The 18,575-nt window shown below is 42.3% G+C and overlaps 1 long non-coding RNA gene across 2 annotated transcripts in view; it reads right to left on the bottom strand.

The window, feature by feature from the left end:
• The window catches only part of LOC130116123 (uncharacterized), an 84,748-nt gene extending 75,047 nt beyond the window's left edge, over positions 1-9,701 (bottom strand). The window contains exons 1-2 of one of the 2 annotated variants that reach the window (XR_008810538.1): positions 9,562-9,701; positions 9,048-9,318 (exon numbers count right to left, since the gene is read on the bottom strand). This is a non-coding gene — a long non-coding RNA (uncharacterized LOC130116123). The other variant, XR_008810537.1, reaches the window with a different exon arrangement.
• Between the last annotated feature and the right edge of the window lie 8,874 nt (positions 9,702-18,575).

Genomic DNA, 18,575 nt, shown 5'->3' with positions numbered 1-18,575 from the left:
TGAACGCAACCCTGCATTATGATCTCATCGATGGGTGCATCGTTATGGCATTGTGTGTGTGTGTGTGTGTGTGTGTGTGTGTGTGTGTGTGTGTGTGTGTGTGTGTGTGTGTGTGTGTGTGTGTGTGTGTGTGTGTGTGTGTGTGCTTGTCTCACTTGGAAAGTGTGAAAACTAATAAGTTCTTGTTATAGTAGCATGTGTAGTGCTGGGTGATATGGAAAATGTTTCATCTTCATAATCATTGGGAATTTTGCACCACATACACACACACACACACACACACACACACACACACACACACACACACACACACACACACATATATATATATATATATATATATATATACATATATGTAGCTATAGCTCCTCACATATCTAAAACTACCAAGAATCCAACTGAAGTTCATCACATTAAACTGTTTTGTAATGTGAATTATAATATCAAACCAAACCTACTGTAGTTTTCGAATAATACTCCATCACATATTTCAGACCTCATTTCTGTGGGACATTTTAGCTAATACATTCTTGTTATCATTAACTTAAGACAGCAAAATTGTGTATCACGATATGAAACTATCCGAACTTCCTCCCGATACCACACCATTGAAAGATGATAAACAATATTACTAAATTACTGCCCGGCCGTTTTGTAAATGTGGTCATTAAAAGTGGTACTTTTTCTTTCTGCAAGGACTGAAATGAGTGGCTGCTGGGCTACGTGGTGGTGCAAAGGTAAATAAAGTTGAATGATAGATAGCATAGGCTGCCCCTGTAGGAGACACAAACTCCTACTATGGCAGAACTTTGTTTCGACCCCCCCCCCAACACTTATTAGTGCATGTTGTAGGAAAGGAGTTATCCTTCCTAATGAATTTTCCCTACAACGCTACTCTCTTCACGAAGAAATAAGCCTTTATATTTGACATATTTATGTAACACATCTATGAATTTTGCAACAACCTGTTTTCCTTTTATCATCAGAGAGCATGTTCCAGTTCTCTCTGAGGCCTTGAAAAACATTAGTCTAGCTTCAAATAGCCCTCTTCTGTTCCCCGGCACTACTGCCGCAGGCAGGCAGAGGAAAGCAGCTCCAAAAAAAACTTAACTTCTCATTTCTGTGACGTTCCTGAAACAGGATAATCAATGACTGCTTATGAAATATGCACGCCCCTGTTAAGGTTTGAATCGCATGCTTCTGGTACCAGGATACTGCTATTTCATTCATTTTATGAGATGACTTTTAATTTGTTTGACTTTCCAACAACAATCACATTACACAAAAAACATATTGTCTTCTCTTTCTTAAACAAATACCAGATAATTTGCGAGGCCCCAAGGATGCAATTGCTGTCTCCCAGAGGGGAAAATGAACTTACCACTACTCAAGGTTAGAGACAAAGTATGAAAGCCGACGCCAAGCTTTAACCTCAACAGGGACATTCAAAAAATTACTAGGAATCTATCTTCCCACAGCTTTCGCTTTCAGATTGCCCTTGCACAATTACCTGTTCTGGAAATTTCACATATAATTTGTCTTTTTCAAACACGGGTGAAAAGGATAACAAACTGGACCTGCATAGGGAGGCACAATTTTAAAATAAGAAAACTGCCCATGATTGCAGGGGTATGGTAGAGCAGTCTGGAAGTCCAACCCACAACTGACAAGGCCATGAGATCTAAATTACAAGCAAAGCAAATCGCTATTCCTCCATTTAGCAGACGAGTCTTTTCTCATGTAAACGATTAGGTGGCTTAAAAGCCAAAATCTACATAAAACAAGTCCTAAAAATCGCTCAATATCGAAGCCATTATACCCTAGAGACGGTGTAACTCCCCTATCCTTCTGGACACCATAATCACTAATCAAACTGAGGCCAAGGCTCGGCCCCAAGCTTGTCAAGTCCGTGGTTAACCAACACCCCAGAGCAAGCCCTGTACAAAACGTGGTGGCCAGCACCAGACACCAAGCCAAGCCTAGCCCAGCCCAAGGCCAGACTCACTGGGGAATTTCAACTGATTTCAATTTCACCTCTGGCCTCTGTCACAGCAGTTTGAACCGTGGCCGCACAAAGGGCCCAGTTCCACGTTGAACGTGAGAACCCCCTCATCCTCTGACCCCTATTTACATATGAATGGCCCCAGGAAAAATGAAACCGAGAGTGAAGAGGGAGCAAAAGAGAAGGTTTGTCAAAAATGATTCATTTTAAATCGCCAAACTCCTGCGCTGCTCACAGTGTAACTACGAATTTGTTTCTTCACATGTCATTCTGAAGCACACATAAGTGTGCCTGTTCTGTTTTTCTAAGGGGCTCAAAGTGCAGGAGAGGCCTGGGGGAGGGAGGCAAGTTGAATAAGGGGGTGGGGGTCTTTCTAACCACTAGGCCACCCTGCCAAAAACATTCACTGCCCTTGGCAAAGACCCCAAAGCATCATTCATCATAGACACTGCCAGTACAAAATCATAGGAGAAGTCAAGGAGGGAGGGCCTCTTTGATGGTTTGCAGGTCAGTCAAAAAAACAAGCTTTTCAACCAGTTATCTTTTTTTTTCTCTTGAAAACACCAATTATCTTATTACTGTCTAACTTGTTTAACATTCTACAATATTCTACTTTACTCAAAATGGAGAAATGGCGACGCAGCACTAAGGTGAGTACTAATAAAATAACTCAAGTTCAAGACCAGATTAGCTTGGTAAATTGTACATTCCCTCAGTCATGGGAACAACAGTGCTGGGCAACCCTGAGTTCTTCATATGCCATACAGATGGTTCATTACTGTCTGCTCATGCTCTGCTGGAGGCAGAGATGTCATAGTCATCAACATACATCTTCTAAAATTGAAAGGTGTTGTGTCCTGCGGTGTTTTTGGTTCACAAAAACAAAAAACATGTGCTGCATTTAAAGACGAATTCTGTGATTTCCCCTATCTGTCCCTCTCCCTAGCAATGACAATGACAAACAAGGTGTAACAGACATTGTCACTCGTGCACCATCAGCTCAGCAGTAAACAGTTCCCACCATTGCAAAAATGGCATCCTTGGACCAACGCTAACACAGGCATTCTAGTTGTTTTTTCAAATTACATCAAATTATATGGGAGCATTGTTTTACTGTGATATTGGTTATAGAATTGGTAGATAACCTGTCCAACAGAGACATCACCACATCATCATCTCATTTCAACCTTTTTTTTTCCTGTTTGAGTAGGAGTGTGTTTGTCACTGCACCACCTACCCAATCAAACATTTCAACAAGAGTTATGTAGAGTGTCTCCAACCATGGTAAAGATGCCTGTTGGCATTATGTAACCAGACTCCATGGTCCAGATGGATAAAACAACAATTTATTGATGAAGAAAAACCCCAGATTTCAGCTTTACAGCCACCATCAACTGGCAAAGACCGGCAAATGTGTCAGAGTTGAGGGGGTGAACGACGAAGAGCGGCAGAAGGGTGGAAGGGAGGGCAGGGTGTGAGGCACAGAGAGCGACAGGGAGCAGGTGGAGGGGAGATAAACGAAGGAGTGGGTCAGGGGGAGAGTAGGATGGAAATGAAATGGGGAGAGTGGGGGTGCTGAGGAAAGAAGGGAAGGACGGAATGGAAACAGTCAGCGTACTCTCTGACCTGTCTCGAGGCTCAGGAAGAAAAGGGCATGCTCTCTGCCCCCTGGCCTCAGACAAAGACAGACAGAGAGAGAAAGGGAGAGAGAGAGAGACAGACAGACAGAGAGAGAGAGAGAGAGCAAGCTAGCTTGGGGATCTGTGGGGATGGGCCTGTTGGCAAGTTATCGATAATAAAAAAGTGAATGAAGATTAAAGGCAATGGTTGAAAAAAAAACTGTACAATAAAGTAAATGTGCAAACAACCACCAATATACAGTGTATGTCTTTTATTGTTTATCATCTTTAGTATCAATTGTACCTAGAGTGAAGAAGACAGTAGGACAAAAGGCTCATTCTGTGGCATGCATAAACAAGATGAATGTAGGTAGAAGCTGCTTTTTAAGTTATTCTTCAGTATGAGATTGGGCCTATTGTGATGACGAGCGATACGGACAGACAAGAAGTAGATTTTACAGACAGGACCGGCAACACTGAGAACAGACAATATGGTTTTATTATCTCTGGTCTGCCAGACAGGATCATGAACAAAAATACTACCACCTTTGTCCTCTCAATTCTGTCAACCCCCCCCCCCCACCACCACCACCCTTATCTCTCTCTCTCCCTCTTCCTCTGTCCCTCTATTGTTAGTTTCTTTTTCCAGTTATTTCTCTATTTTCTCTCTGAATAGTTCAAATGCCATGGATGATGATTAGGCTGGGATGACATCATATTAACGGATTTGGATATAAACAAACAGAGGCTGTTTTTTTTTTAAGATATTGAAAAGAAAATATATACGAGTTGAAAACATTTCAGATCATTAGGCTGCCATGGTAGTTGACATTTTATCTTTTCACCGTTCACAAGGCAAAACTCGGTTTAGACAGCAAGAGGCAGGCAGAGCAGCCGTGAGAGCCAGACACGGCTCCCTCCTCCTTCCTAAGCACCAGGGACCATGGTCATTATTGCCCTCCAGACTGCTTTTATCATCTCTATAAATCTCTGCTGGCTCAGACACAGTGTAATGAGGAAACCTGCGAGTCTGTCAACCTGTGACTCCCACCCCCACCATAAGAAAGGGGGAGATGAGAGGGTGAAGAGAGCCTGGAGGCTGAGAAGAGAAAGACAGACAGAGAAAATGGACAGAGAAGGAAAGTGAATTGCAAAAAAAAAAAAAAAAATGGTGAACAGTCAGAGCTCATACACTTTTCACCTCCAGAGCTCTGGTCTGAAGTGGGAGTGCAGTGGTCTCCCATATAAAAAAAAAAACAAAAAAAAACAAAACAACAATTATATGGACATACTTTCCCTGCCATAATCTGCACAGTTAAAGTGATAAATCATTCCCCTTTCAGTAAAAGTAAAGGTTATGGCAATTTACATGCCACTGGTCTGTAGTTTTGTTTTTTTGTTTTTTTTATTACTTTATTTAACCAGGAGAGTCCCATTGGGGTTAAGAATCTCTTTTTCAAGGGAGACATGAATTTGAAACTTATTGCTTCAACAACATTGGAGTATCATTGTACACGGCATGCAACTGCAAAAAATGGCTTGGTCTATATAGTGAAGCATAATAGTAATCTGTCAAAATCCAATTTGCCTCATAAAACCCAAGATCACAATGCCTTAAGCACTGAGCACATGGCCTTCTGAACCAGGACTTGTCATTTTTCCAAAAACTGCTTTTCCACAGCAGTTGGCTCGTGCAACGTCTCGAGGGAAAGCAAACAAACAGCACCCAGGGAAAGAGACCAACACTGACCTCAGCGACAGTGTGGTGGGTTGCAACCTTTCTGTGTGTTTCAGTGTGCATGCGTGTTTGCACATTCATGTGCTTGCAGTTGGATGGTGTGCGTCTGCGTTTATGCGCATGTGAGCCAGCTGAACCTTCCCACCTCTCAACTCTCAGCGTCATTTTTGATGTCAGACAAGAGAAGCCTTATGTCCCTGTTGATGAGTGTTTTGCGAGTAAACCAAACGCTCTCTGACAGCTGACACATAGTACGGAATTTGACCTGTGCAAAACCTCACAACAGCACGTCATCCAGTGTCAGTGAAGTGTTCCTCCAGTCTCCTCTGTTGCACTCCTACACTGTCAGGAGCCGTCTCCAAACACCCACACTCAGTTATATAAGGGGATAATCCTGCACAGTCATTAAAATGATGCACGGCGTTGGAGGTGTAGCGGCACAGAGGTATTTAATGCCTTTGGTTAAATAAGTGCATTAATGTTTGATAACCATAACACCTGAAAGAAGGTGATACCTTTTAACACGGTGCAGCTGCATGCCAAAAAAATTTCAGCTTATTTAAACTCATCCCCCTCCTCAAAGTATCTAAAACACAAAATATTTGACGAGATGTATTTTTTCTGACATCTTAATGACCCCTCTTCTTCCAGACTCTGGCTCTTTCTCAGACATCTCAATTACCTTCCCCTCTGGTAAAAACTCTCATTTCTCACAAACACTGGCTGCGCTTCTCTTTTGACAAAAACAAAAAGGCAGCCTCTCCATCACTGGCAAACCATAAGCTTCCCTTTATCCCCCTTCCCTCATTAAACTCTGAACAACTCAGCCGAAAGACAGAAGGAGACGGGGGGGGGGGGTGATTGAATTCTGGTAGACGAATAAAAGCCCCTGGAGGTTGCCATTTTGAATGTGTGCCAGTTTAACCAGCCCTGATACAGAGGTCCCAGGACAATGAAGAGGGACAGAGCCCTACAGACAGAGCTCCACAAACATGGGAGCCAGCTGGACCACTGTAGATATAATACTATGGATGCGGTGTCATTGTTAAGAGTTGTCATGGTAACAAGAGGCCAGAGGGGCCATTGCTCCTACAGTGACCAATCTCCCCATCAGAGAAGGCAAGGAGGTGTGTGTGTGTGTGTGTGTGTTTGTTGAGGGGGGTGGTGACACCAGATTTCATATTTCCATTCACACCTACAATGTTGACCCAGTCACACTGAATACAGCGCAATCATTCAATACACCAGTGGTCCTGGGAAGAGTGAAGAGAGAGAGGGAGAGGGGAGTGACAAGAAATGAAAAATGTGTCTTTCAAGCAGAGAAGCTGGGAGAGGTAACAAGTTCACGGCCCCTCAGAAAACATGGACACCTACTGCTTGACAAATCATGGAGCCTGGGCCATCAGGGGAAGGACCAGGAGAGGGAGGCTTGGGAACCCACTCTCTAAGAAAGACAGAAAACATCTTGACAACACCTCAAACTTTTTGCTAACTGAATTCCTAATGGTTTTGATACAGTGAGCTCTATGAAAACTGTATCGCTCTCATCTTCCATCCTGTGGAACCACAATATGTTATAGGAGACATGAGTATTGCATCTGACTGTATCTCCCACCACATACCAAATTATTGTAAATAGTAAAGAATTCGTATATTAGCAAGGGAAGGGGATTCTTGGTGCAAAGTCTAATCTAGCATTAGAACTTCTGTACATACATACAGCACTATTTATAGATGAGCTAGTAAATGGTTATGCAAAAATAATACCAATTTCCCAGGATAACAAACTGGGAAATTGAGGGAAATTCCACTAAAAATATGTATTGCCATATTGCAGCAATGGGATTAGGTGGGTAGGCTCAGTTATGTCTGGTATGCCAGAGCTGACCAAAACAAGAGACTGTCGTAATCACACATTACAACACTGCTCGTCTCTGCATCTCCACAGCCGTGCAGAAGGGGAAGAATGCTTGTGACACTGACATCAGATGAATACATGTTATCTCCATAAATTCAGCTTCTTACAGCCTGCTATTTTGGTGAGCTAACATGCATTTTTCAAACATATCCTTTGCCCATTTCCGTAGCCTTTTAATGTGCTTTACCGGATCAGAACATAAATTAACAAGAATTAGGATGTTTTCCATTAAAAACTGTGGTTAGATTTTGTCCAGGATAATTAAGTCTAGCCATTACTTACTAAAGCAGGGGAATGAAAAGGGAACGGAAAGAAATTAAAGCATAAGGTCACAAAAGGATACAAAGAAAGGGATTCAGAGAGAGGGAGAAAGTTTGTGTGTGTGTGTGTGTGTGTGTGTGTGTATACATGTATGCGTGCAAGGAATTTTAAGTTTCCAACTTTGCATATAAAGCATACTACTACAAACACTCTGTGTGTGTGTGTGTGTGTGTGTGTGTGTGTGTGTGTGTGTGTGTGTGTGTGTGTGTGCATACGTGCAAGGGATTTTAAATTTCCAACTTTGCATATATAGAATACTATAGGAGCACCAAAAAGCCTTCAGTCAACACAAAAACATGTCTTTGTCTCACTGTCTCTCCCCTCTACCCTATATTGCTATACAGGCACTAATGTGCCCTAGTTCCACTGCCAAGAAATAATAAACTTGTCAACAGGAAGTCTCCTGGGAGGTCACTGCTGACACCACATTGACAGTAGCGAGGCATGCTGGGAAGCTAATGGGATAGGGCCTCAGGGCTGCCAAAGACGGAGGACAGCCCAGACAGGTGAGCTGCCTGGCAGACCCAATATTGTCACTGTGGAAGCCAAAGCATTTTCATCATCTTAGTATTCTCATCAATTGACACTGGCACAAACTGATATAGTGAGATATCTAATGTGCAATTTAACCTAAACAGCAAAAGAGTGAGGAAAAATAAAGAGCAAAGTTCTGGTCATCATACACTAGGAGCTTTACAAAATGTATTCTGCTTTCAGACTCTATGATGTAGAAACACTGCTGTATTATTTGCACAGTACATTAACCAGCAGCATTTTAAAAATTTCTCCTTGACCACACCTAAGCAAAAGAAAAATGTTTTACTGTATATCTCAGCAGCATGTTTCACATGACAGAGAGAGAGAAAGAGAGAGAGAGAGAGAGAGAGAGAGAGAGAGAGAGAGAGAGAGAGAGAGAGAGAGAGAGAGAGAGAGAGCGAGAGAGAGAGAGAGAGAGAGAGAGAGAGAGAGAGAGAGAGAGAGAGAGAGAGAGATCTCCTGGGCTACGTTTCAGTGATTCAGTGATTTCTCCCTGATCTCAACCACGTGGCTGGAGTCAAGGGAAGGAAAAAAAACGCTCCACCTCTGAGCTGTGAGATTGTCTTCCCTCAACACGTGTACACAAACCTCTGAACTGAGCAACAAAACAGTCCCATATGTTGAGCTGATAAATCCCAGCTGGAGCTGCGGTAGTTCGGTATACAAGAGGTAAAACCAATCACACCATTCTGTGGTGAACACGGTGAGCCAGTCCTGTCTTGTTATGCATTCTAGCCGATAAACCCCCCTTTTTAAGAATGAGGAGAAAGAGTCATGGTGCCGCTTCATTTTCAAATGAAAGTCACAGTAAACCTTTTATGACACAAAAAGCAGTTAGTAAAAGAGTGAAAAGTTGTTTGCCGCCCCCCACCCCCCCACCCCCAACAGCCTACCCTCTTAGTTAGTACTAACCTGGACGGCATAGCACACACAGGAGCAGGTCTCCCTCTCTCATCTCGCTTCTCTTCTCAGATTTCACACCCCAGGTCCCTCCTGACTGTCTTTTGAAGTTACTTTCCCTCCGTTATTTTTGAGGTAAGGATGGTAGAAAACGGTGAGAGAAGGATAGGGGAGAGAAGGAATCTTTCTTGTCTATTTTTTCTCTTCCTTCTCTTCTTTTCTTGACCTCCTTCCTCTCTATGTTTGACCAGTTGTCCTCCTCTTCCATAGCAATCACTCCACACTGGAGAGAAGAAAAAAAAAATAAGATGGGAGAGAACGGTGTCATGAGATGAGCATGACAGAGATTCGGAGGGGGGGGGGGAGCGAGAGAGAGCGAGAGAGAAACGAGATGGAGAGAGAAATAGAGACTTGAGAGAGAGATAAAGAGAGAGACCGAAGAGGGAGATAGAGCGAGAGAGAGAGAAGGGAGATAGAGAGAAATAGAGAGACAGAGAGAACAGCAACAAAAACTCTGCTCAGTCACCTCGCCTCCCTTCTGTTCAAATTTTGGAGGCTGGATTTCAGGCTGCAGGGCAGACTCTACTGAGCATGCCCACAGCTGAGAGGCAGACACTTTTACTTCCTTTCTTGTTCCCAGCTTTCCGTTTTCTCTCTCTCTCTCTCGCTCCCTCATTCGCTCACTCTCTTTCGCTCCATAGATCTCAATGGAGCAGGAATCAGGAATGCTGCTTGACCAAAGTCCACTGTGGAATACGCCCACTTGAACTCATAACCCAACCCCCTCACACTAGAGGGCAGACAGGCGGTAGAACGACAGTCCGATCGACAGACAGGCATCCGGACAGAAATACAGAGAGGCAGGCAGGCAAGCAGAAAGGGAGGAAGGCAGACAAATGGGAAAACAGACAGAAGCCAATGCAAGCAGGTGGACAATAAGATTGACAGGAAAGTAAGATTACATTTAAAGTTTTGTGGAACTTTGACTCTGGGAAATATTATTATTTTGATCATAAGCTTGTTATGCTATTAGAAAGTGACGGTAGAAAATAACTTGCAGCATATCTGCAAACGTTATCATTCACAAGGATATGTTTATTGTAGGTTGGGATCAGTCCTAGATTAAAAATTTGACAAACATGTCAATCAAAGTGTCAGGATATAAATAAAATATCAGTACAGAAATGTGCACAAAACACTACCTTCAAAATGCGCACGTCTGGGTGAGACTAAAACAGCATCTCTACTTTCGTGCCTTCATATTTACATCCTGAGAAGACAGCTAGGTTTGCCCTCAATTACCTTTCCATGTGGACAAACACACACAAATATACGTACTGACATCTCAGCAATTCCTAATAAATGAAATCTATCACGATTAAAATGGCAGTGGTAGTATTTTTTATAATTCTCTATACCATGTGCAAAATGTATTTCTTCAGCCACCCAGCCTAATGTCTGTGCTATCTCCAGACTCCCCCCACTGACCCAGATTCTCTCCAGCATACTATTCATGATGGCATGTATCAAAACCAGGCTATGGAATGAGGGCAATCAGTTCAGAGGGAGAAAGTGAGAGAAAACAAGAAAGAAAGTTCCCTAGACATCTGTTATGCCCTATTTGGACAAGTGCTTCACAAATGCATGCTAGCATCTTGGACAAGTGCACATATGAAAGCATGCATGCACATATAATGCAATGAATTGAAAATCAAAGTTGTGCTACCGATTAGCGTCAAGTGTAACAATTTGAGGTTGGGACGGAAAATGTCAAGCTAACACTACTAATACTCTCGATATCACACATTGAATGAGTTTCAAATCTATTCATTTGTGCATATAAAATAGCAAAAGTAAAACAAAAATGGTGCCCAAACCTCAAGCTCCTTGATTGTGCTATAAGACAGCGATGTAATCCTGTACACAGTTGGTGCAAAAACCTGGCTGTCAGAAGGGTGGTAACAGTGGATGGGCAGAGAAGCGAGAAGGAAAAGAGAATTGGGCTTAAGGTCCAGACGGCTGCAGACTGACCCAAAAAGTCAGAGGTCGTGGGAAAGATTAGGTCAATACTGAGATGAGAGGTCAATGCCACAGCAGGCTTCATCAAGAGCAACCTCCTCTGTCCTGGTTTCACCAATGAAAGACGTTAGGGAGGGAAAAATGACAGTCATCAAAACTAACCACTGAAACAACCAGATTGGCTTCAAGGCTGTCAACCTTGACCTTCAGAAAAGAGCTTTATCACAGTTGCCTTTCAATTAGAAGGTTAAAGCAAGGCTGACAGTCACACATATAAATTTACTCAGAGGCTAAAATCATTCCAAAAAGCTGACTGATTTACTGTGATGTGGTGACTCTGTTGTGATTTTTTTTTTAAATCAAGGAAAAATAGAAAAATGCCCACCTCCATGTCAAAGCCATCTGAGTCTGCAACTGCAGACCATGTTGACCTGGCCCTCTTAGCTCCACACTGACTCATTAGCCCTCTAGCCCTGGGTCTCCTGTGACCTATAACCCCAGCTATTGTCCAGCTGGGTCCATCTTGACACGAGACCAAGCACTGAACAAAGCTTAGTCATTAACTCCAGCTCAACTGCCCCCACTGCCACAACCTGCAATGGGACAGCAGCACCTCAGCCCGTCTGGAGCGAAATGGAAAGGGCCAGACAAACACAGTGCACTGTTCATCAACCTTAAGCCCCCACCACCCCTGAAAGAGGGTACGAGTGACAAACTGTTTATGTGTGATAGAAGACTAGCGTCTGTCCACCTGCTCCTGTGCAAACACAGATGTGTGAGGCGTATTGTTCTTCCCTAACGCTAAGCCAACATCAAGTGCACAGTGAGGAGGAGGGGAAAGCAATAATGGTGCCAGGGCAGTTGTTTGTTTTCTCATTCTCTCAGTCAATAAACCAATAACAACAGCTAAAGAACACAGACATGTTTGAACTTGCTAAGCAGTGTTGATCGTGTATTCGGCTATGGCACCGTCTCTTATTGATCAGGTCTTAATAGCAGACACTTGAAATTAATTACTCACTAATATCAAACTGCTAGGAGCTAATCAAAATATCAAGATATCAAAAATCGATCAAGATATGTAATCCATTGCAAGGAAGTTACTGCAACTAATTCCAATTTATTTAAATCACATTAAGATAAACTGCCAAGCTCATCGCCGTTTTCTTTTAATTTTCACATTATTCTGCACATATTTGGGTTCATTTTGAAATAGCCTCTGGATATGCAGTATGCTAAGTGAAGCCAGCTAGCTAAAAAGAAGGGGCTTTTTTAAGCTTCAAAGTATGACCTTAAGTTGCAATATCAGAGATGAAATGGGCTGCCAGTGTCAAGGTCAATGAAAGGTAAATAAATAAATGAATAAATAAAGGTGAAGCACTCGTGTTCTCCTGTCCTTCAGACGGCGTTAAGAGGGGCCTAGAACAAAAAAAACAACAACAGAACTCCAGACCACCCCCTACAGGTAAAAATATGTATGTTGATCTAAAATAGCCTATATTTCAAATTTGGATTGAGTATTGTATAATCGCTATTTTAAAAAAAAAATTAGCCTGGGAATATGGGCAGAAAATTTTGATTTTTCTCCTGGTACCTACACCTTGTCTTCTCAAGGCAGCAACTGGCCATGCTAAAACCAAGGAGGACACCAAGTAATTGTATTGTCCATTTAAGACTAGCAGTGAATAGTTATGACACGTAAATCCCTTTCGATGTGCTTTGGCTTATTGAGAACCAATCAATTTTTTTTTTTACAAAAGTATCCATCTTTTTAGTGTAAGCATCAGTTGTAGCCTACTACTAGCTCTCATATCGGCACGGCACTTGACGCATCATCAGCAACAAATGTCATTATTTTAAACTACTTTAAATCCAACAGATAGTATAAAAGTATCCAACACAATTTTGTTTTGGTACGAGGCATAAAATAGAAAGGGAATATCAAGATTAAGGGAGGAAATGTGCCAGTGTTTTAACAGACATAAAATTCAAATAGAAAAAAGCCTACATTCTGCAATGACTTTGATAATGGTCACGTTATTAAAGATTATGTGTGCTTTAACTTGAAAAATAAAACCTCGATAGATGGACAGACAGACAAACAAACAAACAGGATAGATAGATAGATAGATAGATAGATAGATAGATAGATAGATAGATAGATAGATAGATAGATAGATAGATAGATAGATAGATAGATAGATAGATAGATAGATAGATAGATAGATAGATAGATAGATAGATAGATAGATAGATAGATAGATAGATAGGATAACAGGACAAATCTCATATAGAGCACTAGTGCCCTCCTTTGGGCATAAGAGAATAAGTCAGCTCACTGGAGAGAATACTGCAGCCGCTAAAACACTTAAACAAAGACAAAAATACATATTTATAAATAACTTCTGGTATAACTATTTCTCAAGACCAATTTAAATCCCTTTACTGCCTTTGTGCCTAAACATGAACCTCTATCTGTGTTTATTTATCCTTATGGAATGCTGCTATACATGATTTACATTTACAGGAACAATAGTAAAGACATCTGTTTAAGCTGCCTTACAATCAGCGGTGATGTGAATGTAAGCCATACCGTAATCCATAAAGTTGGTCTAAATGTAACAGAAATAAAAATTACTTTATATTCCTTGTTTGGTCTACTACTACTACCATTTCCAGCTGCTCCCGTTAGGGGTCGCCACAGCGGTTCATCCATTTCCATTTCTTCCTGTCGTCTGCATCTTCCTTGTATTTATATTCCTTTACATTCCTTGTTTGGTCTATTCTCTTTAAATCCCATCTATCATAGTCTTTTTTTGTTGCAGTCACAATAAATTAATGGCCAAATTGGTCCTAGCCTACCTGGACATTTACTCAATTTGATCCAGTCCAAAGAATGAATACGTTGTCAGTGATGGCACTCAATTGTTTGCTTTTGTTTGAGGGGTGAATAGCAACTCTCATGGAAATATTCACCATCTACAGACGTGCGTTATAGAGGCACTCCTGTCATTCATACATCCCCATTTCCCTGATCCAACATTTTGACTATAACCTTCAGAGGTTAAATTGGGATTTGTTATGTGGTGGGGCCCTGATTGACCAGGGTTGGAATGAATGTGCATGCTTGACGGCAGCAGAGACGGTGGAGTTTAGTGCTGCTTTATAAGTAGCAGAAGGACTTTTAGAGTTGAGTATTCTTGACAAAACACAATTCTAAGTCATCATTCAATTCTCTATTGCATAATTCATAAAGTTTTGTTTTTGAGCGCTCACCTTATCCGACCAGGGTAAATTACAATAGACTGTGTCTCGGTTCTTTGAAAGAATGTATGAATGCTGCAAGTCTGACTCTTATTTGACTTCACATTTAGTGAAGTGCATCAATATTCTGTTCATAAACAGTTAGACCATCTCAACACTGAATTCTGAATAACACAATACAAAATACCAAAAAACAATACACTACACAACAGATGTGTTTCACTCAAAGGATTACAATGTTCTCACCCACTAACAATGTTTACCACTATTACAGCCATAATTATATCTACCCTATATCTACATTTTACACAAACAATATTGTAGAAAACCTTTTTTTCCATGTGCACTTAAGGGTCATCCACACTAGAAAGATAGCTATAACCATAACTATAAATACATTGTTTTAAAAATTATTATAACTCAAGTGGATAGTGGAGTCCACATCACAACTGTAACGACAACAGTGGCGAACGATATCGTTGGGATCACTTTGATGAAAGATAAAAACACAAACAGCTCATGAAAATCCATCCGAATTCAAAGGGCTTATTTGATCTTTAATGATGTCCTCATTGACGATCGCAAGGATACCATCAAATTGACATTGACTCATACGAAAGTATGAATAAAAATTGTCTTCAAAAAAACGACAACTCTTAAGAGTGTTGGATTCTCCTAACTCCTCTCGTCTTTGAAGAATTTTATGAACCCATACCCTTCTGGTTTTCTTTTTCTTTCTCTGCGCAACATACAGCAGTAACAGGTCATCAATATACATTTTATCCATTAATATCCATTTTCCTAAGCTGCCGACACAGCTGAGCATACAGCAAGTGCTTGGCGCCACTGTTTACAGAACGTTATCGTTCATCAGTGTGGATGCTCACATTGTTATCATTATAGTTATCATTATAGTTATACTTCTTGGTGTGGATGGCCCTTTAGAGAAAATATGCTTAAACTTCTGGATAGGTGGTTAAATTCATTCTACAGAACGCCACATAGGCTAATGCTAGTTACTAGATCACAACACGCCAGGATATACTTACTCTTAGTTTATCAGATCCCAAAGGGGCTGATATTTTGAACCCTGTGTGATAAGAGGCCATTTTCTACATGCTAAATGGTCAACAGACCTTCTGGTAAGTACCCACTTTTTCACATTTTTTGTTGGGTTCCAAGACTCAAGAGGAGGGCCAACCATTTTGATGAACATAAGAGCAGATGTATTTTCAATTCTGAGTCGTGTGCGCAATGGTGTGACATCATTATCCATTTGCTTCTTTCTCCCTGTTGTTGCCACATGGGCCAACTCTAAAATTCTGCCACTCACTAGAGAATGAATATCTTAGTTTTGTTGTTCTACGTACCCCAAGTGACACGGCATATTTACACATCCACATTTTTTGTCATTATCTACAATAAATGTAAAGGTTTTTTTGTGTTTTTTTTATATATTCTAATTGAGTGCCACTCCAACAGTCTGGTGGGTATAGGCCCACTGGACTGCTCTGTGGTCCTCCGTTCTGCCCTGACTGACCTTGTGCTGCTCTGCTCTGTAGTATTGCACTCTGTTCGACTCCACTCTGCGCTCCTGGAAGATTTCCCCCTGCTGTGTGCTGCTCCACCTGCTCTGCTGAACTGTGTGGCTCATTGCTTCATTCTCAGTTTCTCATGCTCATGAGGACTCTCTACTGCTTGGTTGGATGACTCAATCCTACAAAATATAAAACTATAAATTCTACAACAACAATAGCTTATGGAGGAGTGCCACAATGTTTCAAAAAAGGGGCTCAAGCAAGGAATATGTTGAACTTACATGGAAGCACTACAGAGCCGGCGATGTGGCAGACATCAGACATGCTTAACTAAATAGGTTTAACCATGGTAGAGTGAACTCTGGTCAAATTAGTTAGGGTTGCAGTCACCAAAACCAGATTACTTCACTTTACCTTTGAAAGAAATTGGTTAATTTTTTCTCCTCTTAACTCCATGTGAACCTGTACAATTTTGAGCACAAAAAAACAAGTTTATTGTATACTGTGAAAATTGCGGGAACGTAGGCGGACAATTTCTCTCATTGACTACACGTGTCATAGTCGTAGCGCCACCCTGTCAACCCGGAAACACTTATCTACAGCTCGCTTGTTTCCTTTGTCTGTATATTTGAACTCCTTTGGTTCTCCTTGCCCATTGTCCTGTTGTCAATTCTGCCTTGGTGTTTGTATGTTTTGTTTTTGTGTGAGAGTTTTATTATACTGGCTGCAAACTAATTACCCTGTAAGAGACAATAAAGATACTTTGACTTTAAAGGGCCCGTGTCTACCTAACACAGAACATCAACCGATTATGGTGAATTATGCCCATATAGTCCGCTACAATATCCCGATTAACGGGACGATTTATAGCAATTTAGTCACAAAATTAAGCTTATCAAAATGGCCGTGGCTGCATGGTAAGAGTAACTTAGCCAGTCTGCTGATATTACTGCCATACCTGGCGAGCTAAAATAAATAAGCTGTCTGAGAATATGATGAGTTTGCCTTGATTTAAAACTAAAAAAAAACTTGACGATAATGATCATGAGCGCTGGTTTGTAGTCAATAAGTTTACAGCAGTTTGCAAAAATATCAATGTCGACAGAGTAGACGCTGTTTAATGGAAAAACCTGACAAACTGCGAGGCGTCTTAACGGCTCTGCCAAGTGCATACGCGTAACGCACGACAACGTCCGCGAAAGTTATGACGCATCATCATTTTAAACTCGGAAAAACATTAATCGTTATTTATTTGAATAGCCAGCATGTAATATGTGTATTCTTTAAACAATAAAGGCAGAGTAAAAAATGTTAAAAAAAAATTGCTGTACCCGTCAACATTGGGATTTGAAATATAGTGTGGTGGACACGTATTGGGGACAGAATTCAACCCAGGAACTAAGGGTTAAGTCATGGTTGCCCTGGCAGGTTAACGCAGGGTTAAGTTATGGTTGTCCAGCCAGTTTTCTGGTTATTCTTGCCACCTCCGCTCAGTCGAGCTGTGGGTTTTGTTTGTCTCGCTGATTTACCGTGGATTAAAGAAAGTTGCCTACACGGCTAAAGTGTGAACCTACGGTCTTCTCCGTTACTTCGGCTCTACACTGGTGACCCCGACGTCGGTTTTCGGATAAGTTTTCTGAAACCACACACATTATGGCTACGAACGCCGTTGCAATTAAACTGCCGGAGTTTTGGTAGTCTTCCGCGGCTACATGGTTCGCGCAGGCTGAGGCGCAGTTCGCGCTCAGAGACATAACAGCAGACGAGACCAGGTGCTACTACGTAGTGGCAGCGCTGGGGTGCACTACGGCTTCCAGGATAAGCGGTTTCATAACCAACCCACCGGCCGATGGTAAATACGCCGCACTTAAACATCTCCTCCTTGAAACTTTTGAACTGTCAGCAACGGAGAGAGCACGTTGCCTCTTCGCAATTCAGGGCTTGGGAGATGGCAAACCATCGGAGCTAATGAGCAGGATGTTAAACCTACTGGGTCAAGAAAAGCCATGTTTCCTGTTTATGGAGCTGTTTCTGCGCAACATGCCGCCCCACGTCCAGACTGCGCTCGCTAACTCCACCATCACTGATCCCCGTGAGCTGGCAAAGGAGGCTGACCGATTCTTCGTCGCTACACAACGTTCCTCCCATGCCGGGGTGCTGGCTCCTACCTTCACTGGCCCCCCGCCGACATCGCGGGCGTGGCCCGACGGTGGCGCCACAGCATCAGACCGCTACAAGCCCTCTGGACTCTGTATGTACCACGCTCGATTTGGTGCGAAAGCTAAACGGTGCCGTTCCCCCTGCAACTACAGGCCGACGGGAAACGAGAGGGCCAACACTCAGTAGTGGCCATGAGTGTTGGCGATACGAGCAGGCTACTCTTCATCCTCGACACCATCTCCGGTCGGCGATTTCTCTGTGACACGGGCGCACAGAGAAGCGTGCTCCCTGCTACTGACGTCGACATCTTGGGCGGGGAGCGGGGCCCCCAGTTGGCGACGGCTGACGGCAGCCCTATCCACACCTACGGCGTGCGGTCTGTAGAACTGTGTTTTGGTGGACAACGTTTCACGTGGGAGTTCGTCATGGCCAATGTAACGCTTCCCCTCCTCGGAGCTGATTTTTTGTGCGCTTACGGTTTGCTAGTGGACATTCAGAACAGCCGTCTGGTCGATGCCTTAACCTTCTCCTCCTTCGCATGTACGCGGAGGGAAGCGGC

Source organism: Lampris incognitus, chromosome 7 (genome assembly GCF_029633865.1).
Source record: "Lampris incognitus isolate fLamInc1 chromosome 7, fLamInc1.hap2, whole genome shotgun sequence".
Taxonomy (NCBI): Eukaryota; Metazoa; Chordata; class Actinopteri; order Lampriformes; family Lampridae; genus Lampris; species Lampris incognitus.
Note: the sequence above shows the minus strand (reverse complement) of the source record. Positions and strands in the feature narration are given on the sequence as shown.